General features: G+C 43.9%; 1 protein-coding gene across 1 annotated transcript in view; it reads left to right on the top strand.

The window, feature by feature from the left end:
* Positions 1-504: 504 nt before the first annotated feature.
* The window catches only part of LOC126209865 (serine/arginine repetitive matrix protein 1-like), a 159,973-nt gene continuing 142,577 nt past the window's right edge, over positions 505-17,900 (top strand). Inside the window, exon 1 of the mRNA XM_049938991.1 lies at positions 505-911. The gene's annotated coding sequence lies outside the window, so the exon portion shown is untranslated. The remainder of the gene's footprint in view (positions 912-17,900) is intronic.

A 17,900-nucleotide genomic window follows, 5' to 3' on the forward strand; every position in this document is an offset into this window, starting at 1 on the left:
ACACTAGAAATAAAAACACTTGTGAATATCAGATCGCGTGCTTCCGTAGACAGAGTCTGGTTTCTCGGAGTGTTGTTATAAAATGCTGCACACGCACGTTTAGCAGTGCAGCGGTCGTTCGAACTCGCCGGCGACAGCGACGCGGTTCCGCAGCCGGACAAACCAGTCCACGCCCTCAGTAATGACGTTGTACATGACGTCAGATAGACGTAATTGCGGTGCGCCTGCGTCTCTCTTGTCTCCGTCGCTCCACGTGCCGCGCGCCGCCCAAGCGTTTGTGTGTGTGTGTGTGTGTGTGTGTGTGTGTGTGTGTGCCCACGGCGCATGCGCAGAGACGCAATCGTCGCCGACTCTTGCTGCGAGTTTTACGGCGGCCGCGTCGGGCCCCTTTTGTATGTGTGTGTGTGTGTGTGTGTGTGTGTGTGTGTGTGGACCCACGGCGCATGCGCAGAAAGCCGGCCCGGCCCGGAGGCACTTGTTGCTTCTCGCTCGGCGCTGAGATAGCGGCCGACTGGACGTACGCGGTTTTGTGTAACACGCGTGGCGTCGGTGAGTGAGTGAGTGTGTGTGTGAGTGCGTGTTTACACGCGTGTGATTTGAATTGGTGCCGGCCGTCAGCGAGAAAGCGGGCTGCGGGCATCCGGCAATTGGGTCGTGCGCGGTCGCCAACCTGTGCGAGCTTCTATGTGCGTCTGTGGTGTGCGTGGAATTATGCGAGTGTGCATCGCAAGGTTGTCGCTATAGGTGTCTGCGGGCTGTAACAAGTGATTCTCTTTTCTGGGAAGATACCGTCCGATGACGTCACCTCCGCTTCTCTCTGGCTTGTGTTTACCGGGAAGAGCCCGCCACATTCCTAAGATCGTCGTTACGACATATCTGGCCTGAATCTACCATCTACCTTCCTGTCAAAGGTGACTTAATATAATTATCCTTACCTAATTAAAATATCGACTGTTCCAAGCTAATGTTTCGCAGTGGTTCTGCCTTTAACGTAATTGCCGAATTTCCATTTTTCTTTGCTATAAACAACAGTTACTCCTCACGTAATAATATTGTTCCCATACATATTTGTTCCATTAAGTTAGACTTGTCAGAGCGTCTCATCTCTGCAGGCGTGTACTGTTTTACAAGCTACACCACTAACTCAGCTTCGAAGCAAAATTTTCGTATATTAAGAACGAATCAAACAACACTGCATCATAGAAGTATTGCTATGACGAACCTTTTCAGTAGATCGCGACAAAAAAATAGAGGATGGACGTACAAAAGTTTCAGTAGATCGTTTTGATCACTAGATATTATTACAGATAAGACGGCTTTATCAAACGTTCAAATGCGTGTGAATTCGTAAGGGACCAAACTGCTGAGGTCATCGGTCCCTAGACTTACACACTACTTAAACTAACTTATGCTAAGAACATCACACACACACATGCCCGAGGGAGGACTCGAACCTCCGGCGGGAGTGGCCGCGCAATCCGTGACATGGCGCCTCAAACCGCGCAGCCATACCGCGCGGTACGGCTTTATCAATTGAAGACATAAAGTCTGCAAACAGATCTTTGATCCTGTTTGGAACTTTATTCATAATATCTGTCTGGCTCTCGTATGACTGACTACTGTATATAATTCTCGAGAACGATTTCGGCATACTGCCATTACGAGATCTGTCACAAAAATACAAAAACGCCAATGTGACAAAACAGTAAGTCAGATTGGCTGAAGGCCAGATATACAGAAGATCTAAGAATTCATAAAAAAGATAACGAGGCAGCCAGCCATCACATACCGTTGTGATACAAGAATCAACGTCAAATTTGCTGCTCACACAGATGCACAACAAGTACTTGTGATGCCCTGAAAGTGGCCTGTACTTATGTTTGAGCGTCAGGATACGTAATTAATCAGCTTCATAGACACAGTAACTTAGAACTGAATATCCCTAGTCGTTAATTAAAATGGTTTCACATGGCTGAAGTATATGTCCAAACATAAAATAAGTTACAATACGTGGAAATTAAATCCATACCTACAAAAGTAGTACACCATCTACTAACAGAAAACCTATTAGCATGACAAAACATGACATTGTGTGAAGAATGAACAACCGAAAAATGGTTTCCTATGGCTAAAGTGTGCGTCTAACAATAAAAAATAAAATAAAACGTAATATATACAGGTGTATAAGTAAACGCCATACTTAAGTGTAAAACGTGTAGTAGGTGCCATATTAATTACACCGTTGCTTTTGACCGTGATTTCTGTTTCCAACACTTTCTGAGACGAAGCATCAGTGAGACTTCAGAATATGTAAAACGCTGTTAGTGCCTGTCAAGACAGAAAATATTTTATACATGTAAATAATGACTTTGAAAAAGTAAATAAAAGGGTAACTGTACAGCAAGCTACGTTTTTTAACAAAAGCAGAAATGTGTCATTACCATCATTAGAAAGGGCGAACTATATCTTACGACCAAAAACAATTTATTCATGTTTTTTTTAAGAAAAATATTAAATTTCTGTACCTGTTGAGGCCTTGACTGATCTCCAAACTACTTGTATAAATTCAGTTTCCTACTCTACCTCAATTCTCCCTTCACACCATACTAGTTGTGGCCTGCCTTTTTATTCACTTTGCTTCCCATCTGCACTGTTCGCACTGTTTCCCGTAAATGTACGTGTGTGTTTTGACAGCACACTGTCGCCTTCTTCTGCTACACACTATTACGCCAGCGTAACGTAATCCTTACTAATGAGTTTGTAAGTGCACAGTTGAATGACCACCATTCATGCAGTCTTTATGTGTTAGCGATATTTGCTCTGTCTCTCTCCTCCATAGTGGAAATAATTGCGTTATCTATTATTACTTAACACAGGCAAGACATATAGTGTTTCATTGATTGGGAAGTCAGAATTACATTTGCAAAACAGTACGCCTATTCAAAAAGAGACCTGCTATCATAAGCCAGTAGCCGACTTTTCTGAAATCAATATTTTTCTGCATTTGCGAGTTGTTCGCTTAACAACGATTTATTTCCTCGCCCCCCCCCCCCCCCAAATCACACCCCAATCTCTATCCTCTCTATTCTTCATTCGCCCTGACGGATTATTCAACAGCAGGTGGCTGTGAAATATACTGTTGATGAAGTATCTACAGCAAAACAGGTGCAATTTCCGTTTCTAAATTCAGGTTGTTATTACCATTAAATTGTTCCGGATATCTTAGTATCCATCTGGGACTTGTGAGACTTACATAAATACTACACACAACACGTAAGAACCTGATTGTATTTTTCTCACGTTGTTATTGTTATCTTCAGTCAGAAGACTTGTTTGTTACGGTTTTCCACAGTAGTCTATCCTGTACGACTCTCTTCCTTTTGCATAACTGCAGCACCATACATACATTTGAACCCTCTTGCTCTGGTCTCCCTCTCTAAAATGTCCCCCTCCCCCCTCCACACACACACAAACACACACACTTCCCTCCATTAGCAAACTGACAGTCCTGATGCCTCAGAATGCATCATAACGACCGATCCCTTCATTTAGTTGTGCTCGGCCATAACTTCTTTTCGTCCCATTTCGTTTCAGTAACTCGTCAATACTCATTCTATCTAGCCATCTAATCTTCAGCATTTTCGTGCAGCACCGCATTTCAAGAGCTTCTGTGCTCTTCTTATCTGAACTGTTTGTCGTCCACGTCCAAGGCTGCACTCCAAACAAAAATATTCACTTTCTAAACTTACATTTCTAACTGATATTGACAATTTCCTCTTTTTCATAACTATTTTCTTCTATGGTCAGTCTGCATTTTATATCCTCTCTACTTCGACCATTATCGGTGATTTTGCTGCCCAAACAACAAAACTCATCTGCTATCTTCAGTGTCTCATTTTGTCAAGTAACTCCCTCAGTGTCCTAGGTATATCTTATACACATACAACCACCTTGATGTACTTTTCTCGCTTTACTCGAGAGTTATTCATTCTTTCTGTTAGAGTGACTATGCAACTCGTATGGCAATGCGTAATAAGTACAATTGGTACGCCCAGTATTTCTGTAAGTCACACGTTATAATCGTATATCATTCTCCAGTATTGTTTGTTAAGATGTTTACAGCGACTTGTAAGTTAAAAAAAAACTTCTCTTAAATCAAATCATTAAATAACTATTTTTACCTTTTACTGTTTAGTATGAATGCGAATTTCATTAATGTAAAATCATTCTGTAGCGTTATTCCGTTTAGTAATGAATACACCGCATTAAACATGAACGTGAGCTGTCTATAAACACCATGATGATCACTAACGTTAAAAAGGTCTATTATATATGCCGGTTTCAGTTCTACTAGCTTTTTACACCATTACACACAATATGAATGTGCCGAAGGCGGATGTAAGAGCATTCGGAATCGAACAAGGGTAACAAAGTTAATTTGAAAACCTACACAGTGATCGGTTTCTGAAAAATTGCCCTCAGTAGTTTTTTTCTCTGTGTCACAAAACAGTGAAAAGGATCGAAAGCATCAGTAGACTGTTAAAATTAAGTTACACCCGTGGGACCATTCAGCTTCTACGTCCCTGTCTATCGTAGCTCTTACTCTCATGTAAGATTCGCTCTACCCCACTGAAATTCCTACAAATTCATGTGCTAAGTTTCTCGTTGGTACGGACATGTATTTCCTAGGTTAGGCAAGGTACACAGTTCTCACACTCCAAATAAAAACCACTCCTCACGTGTACTAAATAGAGTAATTGAAAGACGTGTTTCATAATACGCGCATTTTTTCCTTTAATTTCACCATCATAGGAAACTGGTCGGACCACGGTAAGTAATCGAATAAACAAATGTTACCCTAAAGACAGAACCACAGCGTAACATTAGTCTTCTAACAGTTACGCAAAAAGCAACAGCGACTGCCTTACATATGTGCTCAAAACATTTCGACTGTGTACACATTATTTGTAACTTGTTCGCTTCATTTCACTCTGTCTGCGTTACACAGTACAACGACTTGTGCTCTGGTGGACGTTTCTACCGTAGATTTGTAGTGTTTGTTGGCTTTGACGGAGAAGTGAGTTTGCTGGGAGTGAAGTTTGATACTTGGGATACCTTATCTCCAAGCGTGTTTACTACGAGTCACGGTCTAATTGTAGAACAGACATATGCCATCACCCGACCCCCATTACGTCACATATTTTCTTTGTTTGTTACCAGCTGGGAGCGTACTTTTCGAACCCAGAGATATAAATTTCCGCTTTCGAAATGCGAAAGATGCAATATGTTTATATTTACAACCCAACTTCTAGGCGCGGGTACAGCTCGAAAATGTTTCCTGATCTTTTCTCCTTGCACATTTGTTAACAGCAGTGATCGGCAAGGGATTTTTCCGTAAAGGGATTTTTCCGTAATCATATCAGTGTGGGAAAGCTCTCTATCGCCATCGAATGAACATTAGATTTCTTCTATTATATCGTACAAGAGAATGACATTTGTTGGTTGCAAAGTTAGTATGAACTATCAGCGATGGATCATTCAGGATGTTAACTTCGTTCTTTCCAGGATTTTTGAAAATATCGAGACAGTATTTTCTACTAGATTAAGATACAAGAAAGGCCAGTAATTTAGTACATAGCAATGTTGCTTTTAATGTTTTTATGTACCGGCGTATTTATGCTAGAATGAGTTCTCAGATGCTAGTACATACACTCCTTGAAATGGAAAAAAGAACACATTGACACCGGTGTGTCAGACCCACCATACTTGCTCCGGACACTGCGAGAGGGCTGTACAAGCAATGATCACACGCACGGCACAGCGGACACACCAGGAACCGCGGTGTTGGCCGTCGAATGGCGCTAGCTGCGCAGCATTTGTGCACCGCCGCCGTCAGTGTCAGCCAGTTTGCCGTGGCATACGGAGCTCCATCGCAGTCTTTAACACTGGTAGCATGCCGCGACAGCGTGGACGTGAACCGTATGTGCAGTTGACGGACTTTGAGCGAGGGCGTATAGTGGGCATGCGGGAGGCCGGGTGGACGTACCGCCAAATTGCTCAACACGTGGGGCGTGAGGTCTCCACAGTACATCGATGTTGTCGCCAGTGGTCGGCGGAAGGTGCACGTGCCCGTCGACCTGGGACCGGACCGCAGCGACGCACGGATGCACGCCAAGACCGTAGGATCCTACGCAGTGCCGTAGGGGACCGCACCGCCACTTCCCAGCAAATTAGGGACACTGTTGCTCCTGGGGTATCGGCGAGGACCATTCGCAACCGTCTCCATGAAGCTGGTCTACGGTCCCGCACACCGTTAGGCCGTCTTCCGCTCACGCCCCAACATCGTGCAGCCCGCCTCCAGTGGGTTCGCGACAGGCGTGAATGGAGGGACGAATGGAGACGTGTCGTCTTCAGCGATGAGAGTCGCTTCTGCCTTGGTGCCAATGATGGTCGTATGCGTGTTTGGCGCCGTGCAGGTGAGCGCCACAATCAGGACTGCATACGACCGAGGCACACAGGGCCAACACCCGGCATCATGGTGTGGGGAGCGATCTCCTACACTGGCCGTACACCACTGGTGATCGTCGAGGGGACACTGAATAGTGCACGGTACATCCAAACCGTCATCGAACCCATCGTTCTACCATTCCTAGACCGGCAAGGGAACTTGCTGTTCCAACAGGACAATGCACGTCCGCATGTATCCCGTGCCACCCAACGTGCTCTAGAAGGTGTAAGTCAACTACCCTGGCCAGCAAGATCTCCGGATCTGTCCCCCATTGAGCATGTTTGGGACTGGATGAAGCGTCGTCCCACGCGGTCTGCACGTCCAGCACGAACGCTGGTCCAACTGAGGTGCCAGGTGGAAATGGCATGGCAAGCCGTTCCACAGGACTACATCCAGCATCTCTACGATCGTCTCCATGGGAGAATAGCAGCCTGCATTGCTGCGAAAGGTGGATATACGCTGTACTAGTGCCGACATTGTGCATGCTCTGTTGCCTATGTCTATGTGCCTGTGGTTCTGTCAGTGTGATCATGTGATGTATCTGACCCCAGGAATGTGTCAATAAAGTTTCCCCTTCCTGGGACAGTGAATTCACGGTGTTCTTATTTCAATTTCCAGGAGTGTACATTGAAGAGCCAAAGAAACTGGTACACCTGCCTAATATCGTGTAGGGCCCCCGCGAACACGCAGAAGTGCCGCAGCACGACGTGGCATGGACTCGAATAATGTCTGAACTAGTGCTGGAGGGAACTGACATCATTAATCCTGCAGGGATGTCCGTAAATCCGTAAGAGTAGATTTCTTCTCAACAGTACGTTACAAGATATCCCTGATATGCTGAATAATGTAGCATGTCTGGGGAGATTGGTGGCCAGCGGAACTGTTTAAACCCAGAAGGGTGTTCCTAGAGCCACTCTTTAGCAATTTTGGACATGTGGGGTGTCGCATTATCCTGCTGCAATTGCCCAAGTCCGTCGGAATGCACAATGGACATGAATGAATACAGGATGCCAGATTGGATGCTTACGTACTTGTCACCTGTCAGGGGTCCCATATCACTCCAGCTGCACACGCTCCACACCATTACAGAGCCTCCACCAGCTTTTCCCTGATGACGTGCAGGGTCCATATTTGGGTCAACATTTGCAAAACTCTAATTCCTCTCTCTCAAACCCCACCCTATGGGGAGAGAGGGAGAGTTTTAGTTTTAGCGAATCAAAATTTACGAAGTAAATAAGTATTTTTTATCTACCCGTTGCCATTTTCCACGCAAAGATGAGAACGTGGATTTTCTTGAATTACAGCGCCCACTAGCAAGAATCGAAACAAATGTTTAAGACAAAATGTACGTTGTTTTTTATGTAGAATCTGATTCTGCAATAAGAAATCTTTGTTCCCATTTGAAATTTTAAATTTGCCTCCCTCCCCACCCCCAGGGGGCTGGGGTGGCGGGCTGATTTTTAGCACTAGCAGATGTCCCCCTCGAAAATCATCAACTTTGGATTCTACACATTTTTTCATGTGAAGCTTATTTTTCGAGTTATTCTGGTTTGTCAACTTAAAATTTACACCCTGTATAGGCGTTGCCGACCGCAGCGCCATGTTCTACCTGTTTGCGTATCTATGTATTTGAATACCAGTTACTTTGGCGTTTCAGTGTATAATAATATAAAAAAGGCACACTTGTGCATTTGTCCTTCAGTATTTCACGTTCCATTATCCACATCTGAAGATTTTATTTTTTTTTCAATCCAATCTAGTTCCGTCGGAGGCAATAATTCAAATATCCTCATGAAAACATCCGAAATCTTGCTGTAATACGTAGACGAGAAAGAAGTAAGTGCCGAAGATAAAATTGATATTAAACAGAATCTGAGAAAGCCTAAAGTAACAAAGATTTTATAGAAATCTGATATGTAGAACTAAGTTCGTAACCATTGTTTGGTAGCAATCCTGTAACATCTGAACTGTCACACATTACTTTCACCACTCTTTTCGACAATTTTATGAGAAAATTTCACGCTGTTTAAGACGTTATGGTAATTTGGTCTTCATGCATATAGAAGAATGTTTTTGTCCAATTGATTTGAGTAATCTTTGAGCACGCCTGTATGTTTTTACGGTTTGTTATTGCTACCGTAACTTTGTAAGTTCGTTCTAACCCATATTTGTTTAGCAAAACACAAGGTCAAAATGCGTGGGTAAAAATCAGGAAACAAGTGTGTCAGATTACAGTTTTTAGAAAGAGCCCATACAAACCACTGTAGTTGAAGCAACCTTTGAACACCCTTCTAGCCTCACCACGTGGTCAGCGCCTCTTTCTTTAAGCGATTGCTGGTGCTCTCTCTTCACGGTATCACCACAAGTCTGAGTGACCAGAGAGAGCGAACGCTTTTAACTGGCGACACTGCGGTATCAGCAAGACCACGACCTGGAACAGCCCGATAACTGCCAGCTTCTATCAGCAACACATCTACTTCCGTCAATACCTGTACGAGGGGAAATACGTTCGACTTTCTGTGACCCTCAGACACCGCCATTGTATAATAGTCCTTCAAACAGTGCACTTGCGTTGCTTACGCCGCACTGCACGTCAGCGAGACACAAAAATGAGAAACATAAGGAAATGCAACCTTCTGTCGAAATGCGTCGAGCGTATATGTTGGCAGTCATTCATAACTGATAAAAAAGTAATTTATTCTGTTTAGCCAAGGGTAGCAGCCTCCTGTTTTTCATGCTATCTATAGAGATAACTCTTGACAGAGATGAGGTGCTCTGAAATGAATAGAAAACTCAAAAATAAATTTCGTCCACTGTCTTTATAGCATTTTTTTCTATTCTAGTGTACATTTAGAAGTCACAACTCCATCGTCGGAGATTTCTGTTGTTGTGTAAGGATCTTATTTGCGATGTCAACACGGTAGAAACACGTACCAGCGAAATGTACTGGTTTCTTGCTTATATGACACCACAATGAGGTTATTTGGACTTCCTGTTTACAGTGCTATAAACAAAATTTGGAAGTCGCTTCATACGTTTTTCTGGTATTTCGACATAGCAGTAAAGCTTCTTAAAAAACAACTCAAGCTTCATGATGGAGCTATGGCTTCGAAATATACACTGGAGAAGTAAAACTGCTATTCAAAACAAAGGACACAGATTTTATTCTTAAGTTTTCCACAGTATTGTCATTTTAATATTTAAGTATATTCGTAATTGATAAGTATAATCTATCAATTTAAATGTTTCGAAGGAATTACAAGTAATGTAAAACTTTTCCAATACTCCGTTTTCCGTCATATAACGTAGTTAATGACCTATGAAATATTTTCTGTATTGCGCCACCAGGAGACAAGTTATTGCAGATTATAAAGCTTAAAAATATTCGTGGAGCGCAAAATTAATTATAAAAATGTCTACGAATGGTTTCGCGCTATTTTTATACCCGTGTATCCACTTAACGTAGTAATGCATTATTTTTTTATTAAAGATCACATGTATCAGCAAACAAACAAAAAATTAATTGCCGTAAAAGTGGACAACTTTGTTACAGGTATTACTTTTTGACAACAACGACGACAAACTTTTTATTCTTAAATGCTGTAACTTGTGTCGACATTCAACATATAGCCCTCCTGCAATGTGATTTAAACTGCAAGGACGCGGTCACGAAGCCAATTTGTTGGCCGTTGTAAAAAAGCGTTTGCAGATTTCTCGGAAACTTTATGTTAGTGCCGATAGCTTTGAAGAGCTGACTAATGCAACGTAAATCGATACAAATAAGTTATATGCACAGGTCATACTGTAAAAGAGCCGAATTTTATAAAAATTTTCTTCAGCCGTTAGAAAGCGATACTTTTGTTTCCGTATGTTATAGGGATAACTTCGTAACACAACACACGGCTGCAGAAGGGAGTGTAGCAATTGGAACTGCAGATAACAAGCCTCTTTAATGGAATTAGACACATATGTGAATGGTTTATAAATAGACAAAATTTTATTCCGCATTATAACTTTATTACTAAATATAACAAACCATTACTCAGAATATTGTATTCAAGGCGTTATGACATCGTTGTTTTTATATACCATTGACCCAGGATGTTAGTGTATAACAGTTGGAACCTTGCTTAGAAAATACACTCCTGGAAATGGAAAAAAGAACACATTGACACAGGTGTGTCAGACCCACCATACTTGCTCCGGACACTGCGAGAGGGCTGTACAAGCAATGATCACACGCACGGCACAGCGGACACACCAGGACCCGCGGTGTTGGCCGTCGAATGACGCTAGCTGCGCAGCATTTGTGCACCGCCGCCGTCAGTGTCAGCCAGTTTGCCGTGGCATACGGAGCTCCATCGCAGTCTTTAACACTGGTAGCATGCCGCGACAGCGTGGACGTGAACCGTATGTGCAGTTGACGGACTTTGAGCGAGGGCGTATAGTGGGCATGCGGGAGGCCGGGTGGACGTACCGCCGAATTGCTCAACACGTGGGGCGTGAGGTCTCCACAGTACATCGATGTTGTCGCCAGTGGTCGGCGGAAGGTGCACGTGCCCGTCGACCTGGGACCGGACCGCAGCGACGCACGGATGCACGCCGAGACCGTAGGATCCTACGCAGTGCCGTAGGGGACCGCACCGCCACTTCCCAGCAAATTAGGGACACTGTTGCTCCTGGGGTATCGGCGAGGACCATTCGCAACCGTCTCCATGAAGCTGGGCTACGGTCCCGCACACCGTTAGGCCGTCTTCCGCTCACGCCCCAACATCGTGCAGCCCGCCTCCAGTGGTGTCGCGACAGGCGTGAATGGAGGGACGAATGGAGACGTGTCGTCTTCAGCGATGAGAGTCGCTTCTGCCTTGGTGCCAACGATGGTCGTATGCGTGTTTGGCGCCGTGCAGGTGAGCGCCACAATCAGGACTGCATACGACCGAGGCACACAGGGCCAACACCCGGCATCATGGTGTGGGGAGCGATCTCCTACACTGGCCGTACACCACTGGTGATCGTCGAGGGGACACTGAATAGTGCACGGTACATCCAAACCGTCATCGAACCCATCGTTCTACCATTCCTAGACCGGCAAGGGAACTTGCTGTTCCAACAGGACAATGCACGTCCGCATGTATCCCGTGCCACCCAACGTGCTCTAGAAGGTGTAAGTCAACTACCCTGGCCAGCAAGATCTCCGGATCTGTCCCCCATTGAGCATGTTTGGGACTGGATCAAGCGTCGTCTCACGCGGTCTGCACGTCCAGCACGAATGCTGGTCCAACTGAGGCGCCAGGTGGAAATGGCATGGCAAGCCGTTCCACAGGACTACATCCAGCATCTCTACGATCGTCTCCATGGGAGAATAGTAGCCTGCATTTCTGCGAAAGGTGGATATACACTGTACTAGTGCCGACATTGTGCATGCTCTGTTGCCTGTGTCTATGTGCCTGTGGTTCTGTCGGTGTGATCATGTGATGTATCTTACCCCAGGAATGTGTCAATAAAGTTTCCCCTTCCTGGGACAATGAATTCACGGTGTTCTTATTTCAATTTCCAGGAGTGTATTATCCTGTTTTTCCCTCATGTGGTTGCACTGGATAGACGCGCAAATAAGTGTCTGCGAGTTTTGTTTCATTACGTGCTTAATGCAGTTTGCTTCTTTATACATCATTATTTGATTTTAATGAGGACAGATCTATAGTTATTGGGATTTCAAGAAAGTTAGAAAGATAAATCTCATCGAATCAATTTTTGACGTGACTGTACTTTAGCAACGGTTACAGAACAGCAGGTGAATAAGACAGCCAACCCGTTGCAATAAAGGGTGGCATTCCATTAACCTTAACCATGATTTCAACGTATTTAACTCCGTCTTCTTCAGAAGGACAAGAAACCTGCATACATTAAATTACGGTCAAAACATCATGAACCAGTATTACGTGTCGCACTGTGTTGTTGGCAGTAGTTTCTGTATGACAAGTGATGCTGGTCCATGATGCTTTGATTGTGATTTATGTCACAATTATGCAGGTTTCTTGTCCTCCTGAAGAAGACGGGTTTGAATCCGTTGTAACCGTGGTTAACGTTAATTGAATACCACCATACCCTGCATCTTGTTGACTGTTGTTGGCTGCCTTATTCACTTGCTATCCTGTAACTGTTGCTGAAGTGAAGCCATGTTCAAAACATTTGCCAATTTGGTGAGATTTATCTTTCAGACTTTCTTAAAATCCCAATAACTATAGACCTGCCCTCATTAAAATAAAATAATAATAATGAAAAACGAAGCAAACTTCATTAAGCACGGTAATTAAACCAAAGTTGCACACACTGGTTCACGCGTCTGTTAAGTGAAACCACACGAGGAAAAAAAAAAAAAACGGTAAGGTTAATTGAATACCACCATTGATTCCAAATCGTTGGCTGTCTTATTCACCTGCCAATTGGCAAACTTTGTGACAAATGTTTGTCTGTGTATGGGTGTAGGAAAACTCACACAACTGGGCAAACTTGTAACAAAGTTATAACCATGTGTCATAGAGGGACACTAGGTAAACCCAGAGATGCGACAAAAGAATTTAATTCTATTTTGCCTGGCTCAGGCTTCATGTCACAATGATGTCTTGCGCTGGGAAGTATCTTTTTGACATTTAGGGGTGACAATTGTTGAACTATACGAAATAAAATCGTCATAACTTCTGAACGGTTTGCATTAGAGCGTCCAAACGGCACGGTTGACCAGGGGGCATGATGGGGATCAGCGTGCTCATGCGACGAAGTCCACTTTCATTTGGATGGGTTCGTCAGTAAGCAAAATTGGCGCATTTGGGGGACTGAGAATCCGCATTTCCCGGTCGAGAAGCCTCTTCGCCCTCAGCAGGTGACTGTGTGGTGTGCAATCTACAGTCAAGGAATAATCGGTGCGATATTCCTTGATGGCACGGTCACTACCGAACGGTACGTGAAGCTTTTGGAAGATGATTTCATCCACATTGTCCAGAGCGACCCTGATTTGAACAGGACGTGGTTCATGCAAGACGGAGCTCGACCCTATCGAAGCAGGAGAGTGTTTGATGTCTTGGAGGAGCATTCTGGGGACCGCATTCTGGCTTCGGAGTACCCAGAGGTCTCGGGCATGGGTCTCAAATGGGCGCCATCTTCTCCGGATCTGAACACATGCCACTCCTTTTTGTGGGGCTATATTAAAGACAAGATGTACGGCAATAACTCCAAGACCATTGCTGAGCTGAAAACAGCCATTCAGGATGTCATCCACTGGATCGATGCCCCGACACTTCATCGGGTCATGCAGAATGTCGCTATTCGTCTGCGCCACATCATCCCCAATGATGGCAGGCATATCGAACATCCTAAATCCGAATATCTGTAGTGACGTTTATATGTTGAATAAAATGCCGTAGTTTGTAACTAATTTACGTTTTTTTCATATAGTTCAATAATTTTCACTGCGTAATACGAGGTGTGGCTAGAAAAAAACCGGACTAGTACTGGTGAAACAATAAAACGAATGCAATAAGACTGAAAGTCGCGTGGCCTGTCACGTGACTCTCGCTCCGCCTACAGCTCGAGTTTCCTCTGCCTCCTGCACTCAGTCTGCCCGTGGCGTCTGTTTTAAGTAGTTGACGTTTTGTCTGTGCGTCGGAAAATGTTGAGTGTACAGAAAGAACAGCGTGTTAACATCAAATTTTGTTTCAAACTAGGAAAATGTGCAAGTGAAACGTTTGTAATGTTACAACAAGTGTACGGCGATGATTGTTTATCGCGAACACAAGTGTTCGAGTGGTTTAAACGACTTAAAGATGGCCGCGAAGACACCAGTGATGACACTCGCACTGGCAGACCATTGTCAGCAAAAACTGATGCAAACATTGAAAAAATCGGTAAACTTGTTCGACAAGATCGCCGTTTAACAATCAGAGCAGTGTCTGAGTTAACAGGAGTTGACAAGGAAAGTGTTAGGCAGATTGTTCATGAAAGTTTCAACATGAACAAAGTGTGTTCAAAAATGGTTCCAAAGTGTCTCACAATTGAACAGAAGGAACGCCGAAGAATGATTTGTTCTGACATCCTGGAAAACATTGAAAGTGATCCCACCTTCTTACAAAATGTTATTACTTGCGATGAATCGTGGTTCTTTACTTACGATCCCGAAACTAAACGCCAATCGATGCATTGGAAAACTCCTGGTTCTCCACGACAAAAAAAAGCACGAATGTCAAAATCGAAATTCAAGGCAATGATGATTTTTTTTTTTTTGACATCAAAGGGATTGTGCACATTGATTGCGTACCAGAGGGACAAACAGTGAATCAGCATTACTACATTAGCGTCCTGGCTACCCTACGTGAGCGAGTACGGAGAAAACGGAACGATTTGTGGAGAAAAAAGTCATGGATCCTTCACCAAGACAATGCCCCAGCTCACAGTGCGTTGTCAGTGAAGACGTTTTTGGCAAAACACAACATTCCCATCTTAGATCATCCACCGTACTCACCTGATTTGGCCCCCTGTGACTTTTTTCTTTTCCCTAAAGTCAAGTCAGCTTTGAAAGGAACTAGATTTGAGACTGTTGAAGCAGTAAAAGAAAAAGCGACGGAAGTAATGTATGGACTTACCGAAAATGATCTGCAGCATTGCTATGAACGGTGGAAAATTCGTATGGAGCGGTGTAGAGACCGAGGAGGAGAGTACATTGAAGGAGATAACATGAAATTGTAAATAATTGTAAATAAATGTTTTTTCCAGCATCAGTCCGGTTTTTTTCTAGCCGCACCTCGTATTCCGGATACCTCATTGCGCTTTAGTTCTAGCAATGTTAACGGATAAATGTTATAAAATTCCATAAATTTACAACATAAATTCTGCAGCACGTATTTTGATGTGGTTATGACACAAAAAAAGATAAGGCCCTCACAAAGTTGCCCACTTTTATGACACCTAACTATGTTTCTCGTGGTGGTAATTGTAACTTTATGAATACGGCTCGCATAAGTAGATTAAAATACGGTACATAATGCTGTGACAATTCGAGTACATCAGCTGGTGACGATGGTCGCTCTGGTTTACATTACTTGTAATTCCTTGTTGTATTGTCTTTTTTGTTGTGCTTCTTGCACCCATTTTATCTTAAACGCTTTTCTTAGGAAGTGACTTCATTCATTCCCTACCGCCCAAAATCTTTCTTAATATCATTGTGCATCATATTAAGCAATTCACTCCTCGGATGTGTCCGGCAGTGCAAATGCTCAGAAGCGGCGTTTCGCTATCGGACTTATCTTCACAGCTGTAGATAAGCCTTCTCTACCGCCGTCTGACGTTTGGTCGGAAATACCCGAGTCACAGGGACTGGCACCTAACTCGGCTGTTAGAATTCACTCGCGCTGAGTTTTACCTGTCAGCCGCTTTAATGGGAAATGTATTGTGTGTACTGACGTGCGTTTGAAGGAGAACATAATGTTAGCTGAAGCAAAATAACGCTAGGCTTTTTTTTCCCTCCCCTATCGAGTATTGCGTGTCGCTTCACGGCTATTAACGGACACAATAGTCTATTTCAGTTTCTTTCCGCCACGTGAACCGAGTACGTATTTTTAAGTGCCTGTGTAATCGAAGTAACGACGTGGGGCGGCACCTTGGTTCCACAGATTACATCCATTTATTTGCTTTTGTTACCTTACGCCTGTCGCCGCAACTCGAACGAGTAATTAGCTGAAGATGTAAATGTAAACACCGACTTAAGCCGAGTAGCAAAGTGCTCTTTTTTCTTCATCATTTTGTTTCCAGCCTACTGTATATGTTTAAAACCATTGTATAACAGAACAATGCAACTATGTAGTTTTACTTGTACTTATGTGTATTAAATGGACTCCGTTGTTTGGGAGAACACGCTCCAGCGATGTAAACGGAGAATATGACCGCTGATTTTTCTTGTAATTTAAAGAAAAACGTTATTATCAGAATTCTCCCTAGGGTTGGGGAAACACTTATAATCAAAATACTGCTTATTAAAAACACGTTTTTACTGACGTGATGTGGTACTCGTAGTTACCACTTTGCTGCTTGTTAGTTACGTGAGATAGTAACTACCTTTTGCTCCATTTATGAAACGTTCTTAAGCATTCGTTGCAACTACGTCGTCATGTCTTTATCGTCTTCATTTTTTTTCTTTGCACTTATGAGAGACCATTATGTTTATTTTCCGTGCCGTCTGAATGTCTTAATCTCTAAGACTGCCGTTTCCGTTTCAGTTATCTAATTTAGATATACGAGGGCAGTTCAAGAAGTAATGCAACACATTTTTTTTCACGGCCAATTTTGGTTGAAAAAACCGGAAATTTCTTGTGGAATATTTTCAAACATTCCCGCTTCGTCTCGTATGGTTTCATTGACTTCCGACAGGTGGCAGCGCTGTACGGAGCTGTTAAAATGGCGTCTGTAACGGATGTGCGTTGCAAACAACGGGCAGTGATCGAGTTTCTTTTGGCGGAAAACCAGGGCATCTCAGATATTCGTAGGCGCTTGCAGAATGTCTATGGTGATCTGGCAGTGGACAAAAGCACGGTGAGTCGTTGGGCAAAGCGTGTGTCATCATCGCCGCAAGGTCAAGCAAGACTGTCTGATCTCCCGCGTGCGGGCCGGCCGTGCACAGCTGTGACTCCTGCAATGGCGGAGCGTGCGAACACACTCGTTCCAGATGATCGACGGATCACCATCAAACAACTCAGTGCTCAACTTGACATCTCTGTTGGTAGTGCTGTCACAATTGTTCACCAGTTGGGATATTCAAAGGTTTGTTCCCGCTGGGTCCCTCGTTGTCTAACCGAACACGATAAAGAGCAAAGGAGAACCATCTGTGCGGAATTGCTTGCTCGTCATGTGCCTGAGGGTGACAATTTCTTGTCAAAGATTGTTACAGGCGATGAAACATGGGTTCATCACTTCGAACCTGAAACAAAACGGCAATCAATGGAGTGGCGCCACACCCACTCCCCTACCAAGAAAAAGTTTAAAGCCATACCCTCAGCCGGTAAAGTCACGGTTACAGTCTTCTGGGACGCTGAAGGGGTTATTCTGTTCGATGTCCTTCCCCATGGTCAAACGATCAACTCTGAAGTGTATTGTGCTACTCTTCAGAAATTGAAGAAACGACTTCAGCGTGTTCGTAGGCACAAAAATCTGAACGAACTTCTCCTTCTTCATGACAACGCAAGACCTCACACAAGTCTTCGCACCCGAGAGCTCACAAAACGTCAGTGGACTGTTCTTCCTCATGCACCCTACAGCCCAGATCTCGCACCGTCGGATTTCCATATGTTTGGCCCAATGAAGGACGCAATCCGTGGGAGGCACTACGCGGATGATGAAGAAGTTATTG

Source organism: Schistocerca nitens, chromosome 10 (assembly GCF_023898315.1).
Source record: "Schistocerca nitens isolate TAMUIC-IGC-003100 chromosome 10, iqSchNite1.1, whole genome shotgun sequence".
NCBI lineage: Eukaryota > Metazoa > Arthropoda > Insecta > Orthoptera > Acrididae > Schistocerca > Schistocerca nitens.